This window comes from Bombus fervidus, chromosome 5 (assembly GCF_041682495.2).
Source record: "Bombus fervidus isolate BK054 chromosome 5, iyBomFerv1, whole genome shotgun sequence".
NCBI classification, from domain to species: domain Eukaryota; kingdom Metazoa; phylum Arthropoda; class Insecta; order Hymenoptera; family Apidae; genus Bombus; species Bombus fervidus.
Genome location: NC_091521.1, coordinates 14,582,177 through 14,594,834, shown reverse-complemented (window position 1 = coordinate 14,594,834; position 12,658 = coordinate 14,582,177). Strand labels below are relative to the sequence as shown.

At 37.2% G+C, this 12,658-nt stretch overlaps 1 protein-coding gene and 1 long non-coding RNA gene across 4 annotated transcripts in view; one reads left to right on the top strand and one right to left on the bottom strand.

Annotated features, from left to right (window-relative positions):
* Dop2r (dopamine D2-like receptor) overlaps window positions 1-12,658 on the top strand; it is a 96,721-nt gene that overhangs the window by 56,674 nt on the left and 27,389 nt on the right. The gene's annotated exons all lie outside the window — the stretch shown is intronic.
* On the bottom strand, window positions 7,705-10,737 carry LOC139987582 (uncharacterized). Its single transcript, XR_011799880.1, has 3 exons — window positions 10,609-10,737; window positions 9,817-10,004; window positions 7,705-9,718 (listed from the first exon to the last, which is right to left on the bottom strand). It is a non-coding gene; the product is annotated as an uncharacterized lncRNA (long non-coding RNA).

Sequence of the window (12,658 nt, the reverse complement as noted above, 5' to 3'; positions counted from 1 at the left end):
CAGGCCAAGACAATCTACCGACGCATAAATCCACAAACCTGAGTGGAATTGGCTGACACAGAGAAAATATTGCACCGAAATATTCGCCCAATGTCGGCAAAATGTTTGTTCGTGACTTTTTCTTTTCATATTAGCAAAAATTACAAAAAACTCAATGAGCTTCCAGCTGAAACCGAAACGTCTTATATGTACTCTAAATTACACGAAATTACACGAAATAAAGTCGAATAAAGGACAGTGCATGTTCCCCTGAGCGGCGAATGATAAAAAGAAAAATGAATCGCTAAACGGGACATACCTTAAATCGAGAATGCAAAAAGGTTTTGTTTCGAACGGTATTTCCATGGATAAATGAAACCAACATTAAAGTGAAGAAGAAAAAACGAAAAAAGGGGGAAGCATTTTATCAGACAGCGTAGCTTTTATTTTCGGTCGTAGAGGTTTTTACGAGCAAGGAAAAACGCTGAAGGATTCGGTGGAAAAGGTCCACGGTGATCGATGGTAATCTGGCAACACATAAATTTCCACGTGCTTCATGGTGTTTTAAATGGCAACGAGGAACCCGAAAACGTTCGAAGCAGCTCGAAGACTTTTACCCACCCCCTTTTACATTTCTTTGATTACTCGAACGCCTATACCATAGCTGCAACGACTTTCTGAATGCGCGTGAGCGCGGAAGCCACCGTAGGAGAAATTCGAGAAAAGGAAATAGAAGCATAAAATTGGCAGCACTGATGGATCGTCGCTTATCGTCTTCAATAGCGATCGAACCAAAGCTAACCGAGCTTTCAGGTTCTTAGACTTTCATATACGTACATACCTAAAATATATACATATATTTCGATATTTAATTTTCATTCGTTCTCGCGAAACCAAGTGTTTCGAAAAAGAAATAAAAAAGAAAAAACAGAATTTAGAACAAAATTAGAAAAAGAAATGTAACGTATTTAACGCAATGCGCAACTTCGAAGTGAAACACGAAGTCTTCGCCAACGTTTACTTTAATTAAAAACTTGTTCGACAGATTAATCGTAGTTCGAAGTATCCGATTTCGTAGATCGTCTCGAAAGTGACAACTTTTTTGCAGTAACGAGATCGCACTAGATAAATTCGTTAAAACCCGTTCGTCTAAGTGGAACAGGATAAACCGTTGCAGTATTTTACCAACGTTCAACAGCGTTAAAATAATCTGACGATCATGATTAAACGTAGCTTAAAGGAGTTACGTTGGTTCCTTATTCAACAGTCTAGTAAATTAAACTTTTGTAATTTAATTTCTATTTTACAAGATATTCTTTAAAATAAATTTTGTTACAATTATTTATAGCAACATGTTAATTACGTTTCCAGTCATACTGGAATTGCCAAATATTGGCGCTCTAGGTAATGCCATTGTACCTAGTTAGTTGCAATTAGATACAATCTGCATTACAGCCTGTGTTTGTGACTCGACATGATATTAGGAATGGTCTTACGTACGTCAATGTTCGCTGGACCATCAGTATTTCCCGAAATTCCGAGAACGTTAGCGAATCCTGGTAATCCGTCACAGCGTTTGCTCAAAGTTACGTTATATTAATGTATATTAATACATGGTTCATGTCGATAGTCCATCGAGTTCAACTAAATTTGCCTGAATTCAATATTAACTCGTTCTGTGTCTCTATAGTATCAAAAGTACATGTTTCGATATATCTATACCCTTATTGGGATGAAAGATGTCAATCGTTGTCTATTTAAATTATCCCTTTATTTTCTAACTATGTCAACGCAATGATCTATGACACGGCAAAGATGTATAATACGAAGACGTAGCGAAAGAGTTAAAATTGCAGCTAAATATCGTGTCATTTATGAAACATGTAGCGAACAATTATGTTACAGATATTATAAAGAGTGGTTAATTATATAGTATCTATATATCTGAAAACCTTTTGCGGTCTTCTATTGTTATGTCTAACCTCGCGTAACGGTACGTTGAGCGCTACATGAAACGCAGCAAGGGTAACCTGCTTGGTGTGACGTTCGTGCGGTTTATCGCAACCACAAGTCGCGATGCATCGCAAATAGACACGTGACCCCTATTCGAACTGATTGACACAATATAGATCCTTTTGACTGCGGAAATTTTGCATGCAGCGTTAAAAGTCGAAAGGATAATAAAAATCCTGGTACGGTGGAGTAGTTGTAACGATGGAGAGAATTCGAGACTTTTCGTAATAGTCATCGTTCTGTTTCATTCAGCCGCATCGTCTAGAATGTAGACTTTAAACGGTGAATGTCACGTTCGACTGTCTCGAATAGTTTCGCTTCCTCCTTGCTCCCTATATACTCTATGCTGCGTGCCTTCCATATGGGTACGTATTAGTACGGACGGAACTGCTGTTAGACGGTTATCAGGATTTCACTGTGTCACATATACATATACGCACGTGCGCTTCAATCTGCACCGTCACCCAGAGATCTGGTAATACGCTTTTGGAATGGTTTCTCAGTAAGAGCTTGATATTCCATGTTTTACGACTCGGCATATATGAGATATCTATTTGTAGTCGATTCTTATCAGAATTAATCTCATAATGTTACTAATACTCTTCAATTTTTCACCGAATTGTGGCGCAGACGGATCTCTTTTACTAAAACTCTTTGCTTTTTTTTTCAATTCTGAAGCCGAATAAATTAATCACTGTCGATATAAATTATTGGAGTAATCAAATCGATCATGCTGGTATCTTTCAACTCTTGTCATTATTTCGACATGTAACACGCTCCAGGATCTCTGCGAATTAGATTGCTAAAAGTTATCCAGTATAGAGCGTAACTGTTTCGGAAACGATTTAATTTTACTATTCTATTTGCACTTTACGACAAACACGGTATTTCAATGGACAATTCCGTGTCCAAGCACCTGTGTCTATTATCTGATATACGTATACAGAGCGACACACGATTCACGATCGCAAAGATACTTTCGGTTGATGCGTAAAACCTAATCTAAACCTGATCGCATGAGATTGTGAGAAGATACAGGAAAATTTTCTATTACTAGGAGAATGATGAAACTTGCTCGATACTCGTTTACTACCTACAAGCTTATGGAGATAGTTTATAGCTATTAAACAGTGAGAAATTAATGTTTACGATGTGTATGTTCTTTTTTTAGCGTACTACACATTTAACATGAACTAACTGTATTATTTTTGCATAAAATAAATTTATGCGATGTAACTCCATTGATCAATTTATTATTAACTTAATCAATACACGCGCATTCCATTATTTATACAATATAAATTTATTAACAATATTATCAACCACCTATATTAAGCTCTCATGGGAATGGCTATCAGAGTATAAAATAAATGTAATTAAACGATTTTCCAGATTTCGAACTCGATAATTATTTTGATAATGAAGTATCTACTATTCATCTATTCTCTCTGTTACATGACGTTCGCACGCTGTCATGATGCATTATGCTATGAGGAAATATGAACTTATTTACATTTAAATTAATTTTGTTCTAGCATTATAATATTATATTATTTTGGTTTCTTATTATACCGATATATATATATTGTTTGCACGTGCGTTGATAATAGCCGTGGCCTTGTTCTTCGCTCTGTTTAGCGAAAAAGATGCGTCGCTATATTATCGCGATCAATACCTATTCTTTCTGATTTATTCTATTCGACGTATTTTAAATATCAACTGCCACACGTAACGAACATTAATTTCATGATGTCCAGAAGCAAGCTATTCTTTCCGCTGCCTAAATTGTCATAGACGTAAGAAAAATGGTTTGCACAGATTGTACGATATTTTTCATAAATTCATCCATAGGATGAAACAGGATATAGGAAGAAACAGAACATCGACACAATGTGTATTATTTTCTTTGGTATCTTACTTAGTGTACAATCTTCTTTCGCTTTTCTCTTTTAAACTAATCGCCGAGTTAACACCACTATTCTCTGGTTTGTGAAACATCCTGTACGTATACGTTGCTCGGGACACGAAATCGAATTTTTCCTTACTGTCTTCGACAAGCTGCCTTTAATTTCCTGCGATTCTCGGCTTTTCCAATCGAACGAGCTTCGATGGAACAATACCACCGTTCACCCTTCCTTTCTCTTCGAAATAATTCGAGTAAAGGGAATCGGCAAGAACGAAGGTTCTTGAACGAAGGCTCAAAGTTCCCAGAATCGTGTATTTGTAAGTAATAGGTGTTGGCGTTTGCCGTTTAACTTTGTGTGCTCTGAACGAAGGATAAGATGAAACGTCTCAAAAGTCGTCAAACAATCGAAAACAGGAAAGACAGTTTCGCATCACTGGCAATATGTACGTTGTACATTACCGACTCGGGGTAGTACACGTTTCCATGGAACCTTCACGTTGAACGTTCACTTTATTAATATCGACATATATCATGGAAATCTGACATCTATAAACTAACTTGTAGCTAATAATATTTCTGGACTCCTTACTTTAAAACTTCGTGCTATTACGTTCAACTGTTCGGACAAACCGAAAGATTTTTCGACCTACACGTAGATGTCGAGTTATTTCCAGGATGATATTCAGAAATCGAACATAGTGATAAAATTAACAGAATTTTCCATCGAAGGCTAACGGATTAACGGGTATTTAGCAATTAAAGGACGTTCTGACGACCGTATTCACAACGATGAGTTGATTATAGCCTTTGGAATGAAGTAAAAAAAAAAAAAAAGACAGCAAAATTAAATCCATATTTGGAACGAAATATTCCATATCGAAGGATCTAGTCGAATCCAGGAATTTCAACCTCGCCGTAATGTAATCGCTGAATGATAATTGCCGCTTAAGCTGAATGCACACTTGCCTGAAGCTTCTATCGAGCCACATCTACATAGATAAAAGCTACATAGATAATTAATTAATTGCGGGCGAATTTTTAGAAAAACTAATTTATCAGTTCCGCGGAAGCTCCGAGATATCTCAAATCATGCGGCTGGACGAAGAGGGACTGAAAATGAACGATGAGACGAGAGCAGAGCAATTTCCATGCATTTTTAAGGAAAATAAAGGACTAAGAATAAAAAAAAGAAAAAGAGGAAAAAGGAATGGAGAAGCAGGGATTTGTTCCAGCAGCGAAATTTCAACTGACGGACGCAACGTTCAACCTTAATTAACTTTTGCTAATGAGCCAGTTAGAAGATCGTGCGTATCGATAAGAAAACGTGATACCGAAGATAAAAACGCCGATGCCATTAATTAAGATATACGAAAGCTCGTTTCATTCATACACGGTGGTATACTGAAATCGATGCAACCCAATTTTCTACTCGGGTGTAAAATCAGAGATCGGAATGTTCACCTAGGATCCATTAATTAACAGCTCGTCGTCTTAGCGAAGTAACGTAGAGAAGTAACGAAATGAAATTAGTTATGGTCGTTCGAGCGTCGCGTAATCGCGTCGTGTTTGAAAATAGTACGAAATTCCTTGCGATTATTCGGACTGGACCCACGTCGAATTATTCGCGGTGATAGAGTCCCATTTAGCCGGACAAAATAAGCAAACTGGGCCGATATGTTGAGCACGAACGACTAGGAAAGTAAGCCTCGCGTTGATGCTACTGGCTTCAACGTACGTTAATTAAACGCGGAGATAGCTCTCGTCGTTGCACCTACTTTCCCGTCCGTGGCTTTCACAATAATGGTACAGACGCTTCTGCAGAGAACTTCCACCTACTAATCGAGTTTTGTGTAAAATACTCTGCGGCAATTTCGCGTTCCTCCCTATAGCTCTTCGAGAACACCCGTTAATATTAAATTGAACCGGACTGCGTCGGTTTTTATTAACATTTGATTCAGTCGAGAGCTTCGTCTCTTAATCTTCTATAACTTCCTCTACTGTAAAATTTTCAATTCGGTTTGCATTGCCTCGTTTGTGTATAACATTTACTGGAGAGTAGAGGATACTCCGTGTTACGGCGCATTTCGTGTAAACAATTAAGGCTGAGGAACGTTAGTCGTAAAATAAAGAGAAAATTGTATATGTCCATGGTCGCATACGCAATTTTGTTGGAAGAGGAAATCGAGGTATAATATTAGTAGCAATTAATAACAGGGAAAGTTTTCGAATTTAACCAGTTCTGTGTACGGGGAAACTCAAGCTTCACGATATTATTAAATTCCGTGGCATGTCTGGTGTCGAAACTTGCACTTGTTTCATGTATGTTATTTGTCCAACTCGTTATATCGTATTACTGTTTTATTTCGATAAACTATTCATTGAGAATATAGATATACGATTACTCTGTAGGTTTCAGTCGGCACCTTCCTCTCTTAATTTTCTACACCTTCTTAAAGTATAGAAAATTAGACTTGAACTTAGGTTTTTCAAACTCGATGTATCGTGCACTTCTTTGACCAACGTGTTTTCTCTTTAAATAATTAAATCGATAATATGATAAATTTGTTTGATATCACGCATAGTTATAAATCATGTGCACAATATGCAAATGTTGCAAATATACCAGTTAATAGTCAGGTAAAATCAACAAGTATTTTAATCGACTGCGATTTTTAATATTCACAGTTTTCATCGATTGATAACCTTAGTTAATATACGATATCTGTGCAACCCTCTCTTCGAATATCAATACGTTCAAGAAGATACATCTTGAAAGAGAGCTGTTAGAATTCTTCGGTATCTTGAGACGGCAAAAATAGAAATAATTGCTTTCTCAGATTCAGTTTGTTATACAAAGAAATGCTTTTCATTATTCTGCAAAGCGAGAAGTTGTTACGAAAGAATACAGCTGTGTGTATAGAGAATTTTTAATTAAAGACTTATGTGTCCTGGATTCACGGTAATTTCTTTGTTCACATGCGGCGTTCATTCGCTTCACAAAAACACTACGTTCACATCCAAATTACAAGTTACTATATAATAAAAGTGCAATTGTCCGTAACAATCCGCACTTTTAATAATTTGAAAATCGCGTAGAAAAAGAAACCCGTAAAATGATATTATCGTTTTCATACATGTAAGTATATATTCAACTCTGGATATACTTACTTGTATGAAGATGGTAATATCATTTTCTGCGTGCCATATCATTTTCATAGGATTTTCAACGCGTTGAATTCGTACGTGGTACGCGCATGTTCAATAGTAAAATATACTTGGTGGACTTCAGGTAATATTTCACCATTTAAATATAAAATACTGCTCGAAGAAAAATGACTTTCGTCCCATCAATTCGATCGAATATTTTAACGATAATAGCGCGAGTCCTCGGGCGTAACTATATAAAAGGTTACATTTTCGAGGAAGGTACTAGGATAAGTAGTCACATCCCAAAAGATACGGTATAATGTATTCTATCGGTAATGTTGCACATATCAAATTTGGTAATTGAGTCTTCTTTTGTCAAGCGACATAACTTTCGGAAGCTGCAGAAAATTGCATCAAATTCTTGGCTCAACGGATAAATAAGTAGATAACGAAAAAGGTAGAGAGAGAAAATAGTTCAGGCTCAAGTATCACAAAGTATCGCAAGTGAACTTATGCCGCAGTGCCTTGCCTCTTTTCCTATTACCTGCTATTTCGACATATTCGTTTGGGAATTCCTTTTCTCTCATATTCCTCTCTTCTATTAGGAATTGATTATTGAACTTCAATTTCTCGAAATTTTCGTCTTTATTATAGCGTACATCTTACAATGACCGTTTAGTCTTTGCATCGATAATAATTGTATTTCTGAAATTACACTTCGGCCGATACTATCGATTCCGCAACATCGCATTACTGATACGTCGGTACAACGTCTACATTTATTTTGAGGTTGCTATTGCAACGTTATACGCTTATGCTTCACCGGATATAAGAAAAGTTTTGTATGTTGTTACTTTTATGGATTCCCTTGGAATCGTATATACGTATCTTTTCTGCTTTGTACATATATACCGACTTACTCTTATCGCTATAAAACGAATAAGTAATCTCAGCCGGAACGGAAATGTAATCTCCTAACGGGATAAGTAAAGTACTTAGACATAACAGTATGTATTTCGAGCCAGTATGTATCTCGATAATACAACTGAATTGTTCCCATCTTTATATACCATCTTGTTGAAAATAACTTTTTAAATATATCAAGCCATTCCATGCTAGATAAAACTAAACGATTGCTTCTTTGCAATCAATCAGCGATAAATTTTTTCGTATTTTTTAATAATCCACTATCTGTTTCTATTAAGTTTCCTATTTCAATTTTTTTTAACTCCGATGGCAACAACTCTCATTTCTTTAAGCTTAACTCTCAGAAAAGCAGCTTTACTTACGGAATCGGTGGTGTAATTAAATTATAAATTATAATTCTTTAATTAAATTAAAGCTTACGGAGACAATCTGCTACCAAGCTAATCACATTTTATGAAATTTCATAGTATGTATACTAAGAATAGAATAACGTATGTCCGACAAACGCGATCTCGTTGTCTTATATCTCGGCGCATCGTGACACGAGCTTCCTATTGACGCTTCCGTTTAACGGGAAGCATCGTACGTTGGTTCACGTGTCGCTGTTGTCTTCGGTGAAAAAGGTGATTGAAAAATTGGGGGGCTCACGCGTTGATTGACGAGGCATCCTGTAAACCAGCATAATCGATTCCGGCATTTCGGGTTAGTCGATCGTGGCTAGCTGCGATCGGATCGAATTCACGCGCGGGCGCGTGTAGGTGGAAAAGCCGCGTTAGATGCGACAGCCTGGTTGCCACGTAAATGGCACGTAATTGCCAGCACGGTGAACGGCCTGAATAAAGGAAAAAATATTCGAGCTCTGTGAAAGGTCTACTAGCCTTCCCATTTGTGCCCCTGTCTCACTTCCGTTCGCTACTTTGCTCCGAAAATATATGTAGATGCGTCTGCGTACCAGGCTAGATTAGATTTAAATTGAAAAAATTACGTAGCCCGATTGGAGATCCCATCTCTATTTTTCTTCGCTTCCCGCGCTGCCGTGCATTTGCGTTTTCATCGCAAATAGACATATACCGACGCGACGGTAATTCAATCGACAGGAAGGAAGAAAAATTTGTTTGGAAAATGGATACGTTTGGTCCAGCTCGTTTTACAACTCGTTTGATAAAGAGAATAAAGAAGAACTTTTGTGGAATATACCCAGCCATCGTCGTTACTTTATTTTAATTATGAAGATGCTGAAAAAGATCTTTGAAGGAGATGCGCATCACGATCTGAAAGTTGTGCAACAAATTAAAATCTCCTTAAAAAACGCGTGAGCGTGAAAACGTTGCCGCTCTGAAAAACGACCGCGACCTTTAATTAAAACTTAGTCCTTCCGCCTGTGTAAAGCTAGTCTGTTTTCAAAGTAAAGAACGCGGTCTTTACGCTTCAACTTTGAAGCCATGCTGTGACGTACGAAGAAAGGAAATAGCCTCTAAGTCAGAAGCTTCTGGACGAACTCGACTTAATCGACAAATATTACAATTCTTTCTTGAACAAATTTTCTCTATCGCACCGTCAGCTACTCCTAGATTGCTTCCGATCTTTCAAGAATCCGGGAAATTATTCTTTCTAGACGAAAAGTTTGTATACCAAGTTCTTTCTTCTCGGGTCGATTGCAGTTGAAACGACCAACCGTTTGCTATATTAATTCGCCTGCAATTCACAGTTGCAACATGCCAAGTTCTACGGTAGTTGGAAAGTTTGCTGCAAACATTCCTTATACGATGTTGTTTCGCGATTTCTCTTTTCTTCGGTATACGTATAACACCCTATTATATAGATAGATATATGTATATACTTACATAGAACTTATTTCAGCAGGTTTGATGTTTCGAGTTCTTATCGCTTCAAACTTCTGTTAATTCGCTGGTAAATGAACGTTTCCAAAGTAACTTGTTTGAAGCGTTCGTTTATCGGCAAGTTGAACGAGTTACATCAACGGAATGGGAATAAAATTTCACTCGAGTGTGTTATTACTTCCGTGAAATATCTGAAAATGAACGGGAGGTGAGACGAACGCTGAGATTGCTGATGATACGATAACGAAATAGTGTTGGTTTACAAGCGTTACGCCAACCACATTATCCTATCTACGATATAATGTAATACATATTAACATGACTTCCGTCGTCCCGTCTTTCCGTGATATCACACCAACGAAGAAAAGGAAGGGCTAGACACGAAAATGTAATTTTCTACGTATATAAAGGAAATCTGATTTATCGTCTTCAGGTAATTATCTTTGGCCACTGTGTCAAATATAAAACAAAGTATGTAGAGTATCAATAAGATATTGCGGGCGTACATGTAGTAGCGTATACTGTATTGGCATTACACAACATTACGCGTATATGTACTAAAAGAAAGGTTAATTGTTGACTGATATCCATATTGGTACGATTATTAATATTAATAGCATCGGTTTAGAGCATTTGAAATTCAAATGACAAAGTACCATTGTAATATCGTATAGAATAATTTTATAATATTCTCAAATCATTTGTTTAACAAAATGTTAAACTCTATTTTCTTTCTAGAATATTTCGAGAAGGGGCGAAATGCACACTAGAATTGTGGGTACTTCCGTTTCTTACTTTTCGTTATAAGATCGGTCGGTGCCTGGGGATCCGTGAATTTCTCTCTGTTTGGGAGACATCCAGGCCAGAGAAATATATACCTTGATCCGATGCTAGAGCTTCAAAGGAAACGCATGGAGCTCACAGCCCAAGACTACGGAGAATAATTAACTTGAATTATCGCTGAAAGCAGATTAGACTCCAGATACGTCCTACTCACAACGGTCGTTATCGCTTCGATTCTACGTAGAGATAATTTCCAGTTCTGTTAATCTCGGCTAAATTACGTCTCATCATTACGAGAAATAGCTCAAAAGCAACTGGATAGGTCTGTTGAAAGAAAAAAAGGATTATCGGACAATAGAAAAGATGGAGGAAACATGTGGTTATGATAGTCGTAAACGAAATCTATTCGTCCAGTAGCAACCCACTTCGATCATCGATTTCAGCCGTTAGGCTTAGGAAAGCTCACGAAATTATTAGACCTTGGATACATTTTTCATCCAGGGAACACCCTATAGGGTTGCCGTTCCATTTATTATATTATAGGTCTACTAGTTCACGGGATAACAATGTGGCTTCAATATGATGTTCTATACACGCATTTAAGATCCAGATATTAGAATCCCGTCAGCATTGTCCCATTCATAAGAGATTTAACATAATATTTGCCATTGAAGACCTACTTGGACTATTCAGCAGCCCGTTATAATCCGTTCGGAAAAATTGAAACTTTTCCTCCGTCGATCTTCCTTTCTTCGCTTCATGCTCTCGTAACTTTCTGCTCCTTACCTTCACGATTTCCCATATAAAACTAGCGCTACATGAGAATTTCTCAGACATTCTGTGCACCCAAAGACTTTTTAATTTTACAGTTGCGTTCGAGATAGATTTTAATGCACAAACACATCGAACAAAGTGTTTGGATGCTGCATTCCCAATTCTTCGACTACACGCAACACAGTTTCAAATAAAATGAACTGCTTTAAGGATAGCTTAAAAAATGTATTCGGAGATTAGTATTAGGGGAATGCGATGTGTAAGGAAGTGGCACGCGAATTCCCCCTCCAAACGGTCCTTATGATACGACACTTTTTCGAAAAAATGTCGAGATTGAACTTGTCGTGAACCAGTGAGAATCTTTGGCCCATAATTGGGGATTTGTATTACGAGAAAGGTGGACGAGAAAATGGAAAAATGGAAGGTAAAGGACGATAACTATCCAAACCAATATATGTAATCTTTCAAGTTTATCTGTTTTACAATTAGATTCACACCTACCGGGAAATGTCGAAATAACACGAACAAGTGAAAATCGAAGAAACTTAACTCATAAAGGTACTTAAACAAATGTGCTCCTGGTCTATCCTGTAGTTTCATTTTTGTTATATCATGACGTAAGCTGTTAGGCTTAGCTCGGAGAAGAAAGATGCCAGTTTCGGCCCCATCTTTCTGTGATTCCCTTTCTTTCATATCCAAGATATTGGATAACTTTGGAACAGTTTCCCTCCTTTCCATGATCTTTTCTTGCAACTGCTGTTGCTGGTACTTTCTGTGCCTTTTCTTGCGGTTTCCATTTCAGAATATAGGAGGATAGTAGAATAGGATATAGGAGAAATTTAATAAATTTCTTCAATTCGCTTTTGAATTGTAATTTTTATAATAAGTTTCTTTCATTGTTCGCCTCGTTTTTCTACTAAATTCTCTATCGCTTGTTATCATTGAATGATTAACCTAACCGATCATTTCGGTCTATCACTTAGTCATCTGATACGTTTTAATGTGTTCAATGATATGTAATTACTCGTGATGGATGATGATATTAAGTTATGATGGAAGATTATGCCGTTTGCGATGACATTAATAGCAACCATGACTCTTAATTTCAGAGTAACGGATGGTTTCTCTATACAGAATGGAAAGTACATAACCGAAATGTATCGGCACATCAAACATTGCCCATTGCCTCACAGATTCCAGTAGATACTCTGTTTATGTTGTTCCAGGCAAGTTCCATACAGGCAGCCGTTTAACAAATCGCTTCACTTTCGTTCGAGTAATTAGTGTC